Genomic DNA, 3,600 nt, shown 5'->3' with positions numbered 1-3,600 from the left:
CAACAAATCAGCCAAAAACTACAGCCGGAGAAGCGGTCGAGGAAGAAGGAACCCCATTCATGATCTGCTCAAGTGTCTTGCCCTTCTCCTCGTCGGTCCACTGTGAGCGCTGCTGCTGCTGCGTCACCGTCTCCCAGTCCCAGTGCCCCTTGTCCCGGACATGCCCCTTCTTGAGCATGGCGACATGGCGCAACGCCGTGCTGCACACTCCCATGACAAACCTGACGAGGTACACCCGCCTCTCCGTCCCCTCAAAACCAGCCATCACAAACTCCTTGAGGCTTTGTTCGGTTACAATAGATTAGTTCCCCTAGTGAAACTAATCCCTGCCGGTATTGGGTGTCAGCACCTGACCCCTGTGGGGGTTGACTCCCCGCCACAAAGATGATCGGGGCTTCTTTCTTCCATTCGGTTAAGCTCACGCCCCGCTTCGGTCGCGTCAACGAGAGACCTACGTACTACGAGAGAGAGAGAGGCGGATTTTTTCCACGGGTGGGCTGGAGCTGATTATTTCCTCGCGGTTTTGAGGGGTTTTGACGGGGGAAAGATCCGCTCGAGGCTTAACCGAATGCGTCAAATCGAAAATGTGGAGATTATTTCCTAGTGGGGCCGATCCGCCTGGATCCCCGTGGTTTGGGCCCAAAACCACGCGGGGAAGGGCGTAACCGAACATAGCCTGAGGTGACGGTGCCCAAGTAAGGCGGGCTCCTCTTCCTCTTTGCAAGGCGGCGGGGCGATGTGGACATGGAGGGTCTCGAGGGAAGGCGCCATTTCAAGGAGGAGACGCGGCCACGAGACGTCCCAGCACCGAGGCACGTCGGCGACCAGCAGCCGCCGGAGATTAGGTAGCAGCGCCGGCGAGGAAACAGACGGCACGATCCATCTGTCAGGTCCAGTGAACCGAATGATCATGTCCGTTACGTCCGGGATGCATCCCACTAACGAGCCAAGCTTGAGCTACATGCGTGCCGCAAAGTATCGGCGAGCTGTTTCCTCTGTGACACCCATGCACAGGGTGAGGTTGCATTGCCTGAGGTAGGGAAACGAGGTGGTCTCGAAGCGCACTCTCGTGCCCAGGGATGCCAGGCGCTCGAGTCTGGGAAGAGCCCTCAGGCATATCCGTGTGAAACAGACGCAATTGTCGACGACAAGCTCCCACAGGTCTGACCCGAGGGCGTCTACAGTAATGTCCCCATTCCCATTGCCTGCGCTGTAGCAGGAGATGAGGTGAAGCACCTGCAGCTGCGGGCACGAGGTGAAGATGCCCTCGTACGCCGATTCCGGCGTCGACATTGGTGTGTCTTGCAGGACGAGCACGGTGAGCACGTTGTGCCCGAGCAGCGATGGGATCATGCAGCCTCCAAGCTTGAGGCTTCGCAGGCGTGACGCACAGGGTTCCTCACAGATGCTGTAGCCGGGGAAGGCATGCAAATTGAGACGGGACTTTTTACTCCCGGGTGCACCTACACCCGCATGAACAGTACACTTGAAAAAGGTACAAAACAAAATAAAAAAAATCTGATATTTCGGGACAACAAACTCGATCAAAAGTTTTAGTTGCCTGCAAAATTTTGTAACCAAATAACATTCGAGGAGCCCTCGCAAAAAAACAAATCTGTGTCCAAAGTTTTGTTCACTTTTGAGGAGTGATTTTTTTTTTGCTGAGGGCTCCTCAAATGTTATTTGGTCACCAAATTTTGCAGAAAGCTAAATCTGTTGATCTAGTTTGATGTCAAAAAAAATTCAGATTTTTCTTGTTTCAATTTTTTTCATGTGTACTGTTCATGCGGGTGCACGGAGCAGCCACACCTTTCTCATGAAAATTTCGGCATTGCGAGTAGACTGGCTTAGCAACGGCCACGAGATCATGGACCTCCCAAGCATCGATGGCCTTGGAGATGAGCCGGTTGATGCAGTCCGTGTTGTGGGTCGAAAAGAACTCAAGCATCAGCTTGCTTACCGTCCGGCCGACACCATCTGCCGCTGGGTCTAAGAGACATTCGATAGAGGTGGTCAAGGCTTGCGTGGTGCGGCGCTCGTACCTCCTGATGTGAGGCATGACCTTCTCCATATTGGTCGTGCAGAATTGGTACTTTAAATCTCTTTCCTTGGATTCTCGATGAAGGAGGACCCAGTGGTGGTAGCGCGGCGGGAGTATGTCCCCGATGCTCAAGTCGAGGACGGAGAGCTCGCGGGGTAGGCCGGCCCAGCACTTAGATAGCACCCCGGCGTCAAGAACCGTGCGGGTGTCAAGGCGGCCTAGTATGTCGAGGAGGAGATCGTCGGATAGGGCGCTAATCCGGTCATCGCCGTGGACCGCCACCGCCTGCGGCCGGCGGCGACGGCGCAGGAATCGATCCCTTCTTCTCCTAGCCATGAGTGAGCTACCTCCACCTGTGCCATGAATCACTGAGCTTGCGACTGAGGGAAATATGTCCTAGAGGCAATAATAAAGCTTGCGACTGAATCGATCCTAAAGGTGCTAACAAAGTGAGGAAGCTCCAGCGATCCATCTATGAACTGGTGCAAACATCTCGGAGTTGGAATATATGCTTTGATAAAGTGATCAAAACATATGGTTTTATACAGACTTGCGGTGAAGTCTGTATTTACAAGAAAGTGAGTGGGAGCACTACATCATTTCTGATAAGTACATGTTGAAAGGATCGATATGGTTGACTAGGGGGGGGGGTGAATAGGCAACTAACAATTTTAAACTTTTCTTTACCAAATTAAACTTTGCATCAAAGTAGGTTGTCTAGATGTGCAACTAGGTGAGCAACCTATATGATGCAACAACAACGAACAAACACGCAAGTAAGAGAAGGAACACTAATGAGCTTGCACAAGTAAGGGTAAGAGATAACCAAGAGTGGACCTGGTGAAGACGAGGATGTGATACCGAAGTTCCTTCCGTTTGAGGGGAAGTACGCCTCCGTTAGAGCGGTGTGGAGGCACAATGCTCCCCAAGAAGCCACTAGGGCCACTGTATTCTCCTCACGCCCTCACACAATGCGAGATGCCGTGATTCCACTATTGGTGCCCTTGGAGGCGGCAACTAGACCTTTACAAATAAGCTTGGGGCAATCTCCACAACTTAATCGGAGGCTCCCAACAATACCACGAAGCTTCACCACAATGGACTATGGCTCCATGGTGACCTCAACCGTCTAGGGTGCTCAAACACCCAAGAGTAACAAGATTCGCTAGGGATAGATGGGGGAATCAAATATCTCTTGGTGGAAGTGTAGATCGGGGCCTTCTCAACCACTCTCGAGCAAATCAACAAGTTTGATTGGCTAGAGAGAGAGAGATCGGGCGAAAATGCAGCTTGGAGCATTAATGGAGCTTGACGGGGAAGAGGTAACCCCCGCACAGGGCGGTACTCCCGCAGAGGGCAGCGGTACTACCGCTGGACCCAGCGGTACTACCGCTCCCTGTTGGGGAACGTAGTAATTTCAAAAAAATTCCTACGCACACGCAAGATCATGGTGATGCATAGCAACGAGAGGGGAGAGTGTTGTCTACGTACCCTCGTAGATCGAAGCGGAAGCGTTGACGCAACGTAGAGGAAGTAGTCGTACATCTTCCCGGTCCAAC

General features: G+C 52.6%; 1 pseudogene; it reads right to left on the bottom strand.

The window, feature by feature from the left end:
• Positions 1 to 600: 600 nt before the first annotated feature.
• LOC125528254 lies at positions 601 to 2,377 on the bottom strand (annotated as a pseudogene).
• Positions 2,378 to 3,600: the final 1,223 nt, after the last annotated feature.

This window comes from Triticum urartu, unplaced genomic scaffold (assembly GCF_003073215.2).
Source record: "Triticum urartu cultivar G1812 unplaced genomic scaffold, Tu2.1 TuUngrouped_contig_4745, whole genome shotgun sequence".
NCBI lineage: Eukaryota > Viridiplantae > Streptophyta > Magnoliopsida > Poales > Poaceae > Triticum > Triticum urartu.
Note: the sequence above shows the minus strand (reverse complement) of the source record. Positions and strands in the feature narration are given on the sequence as shown.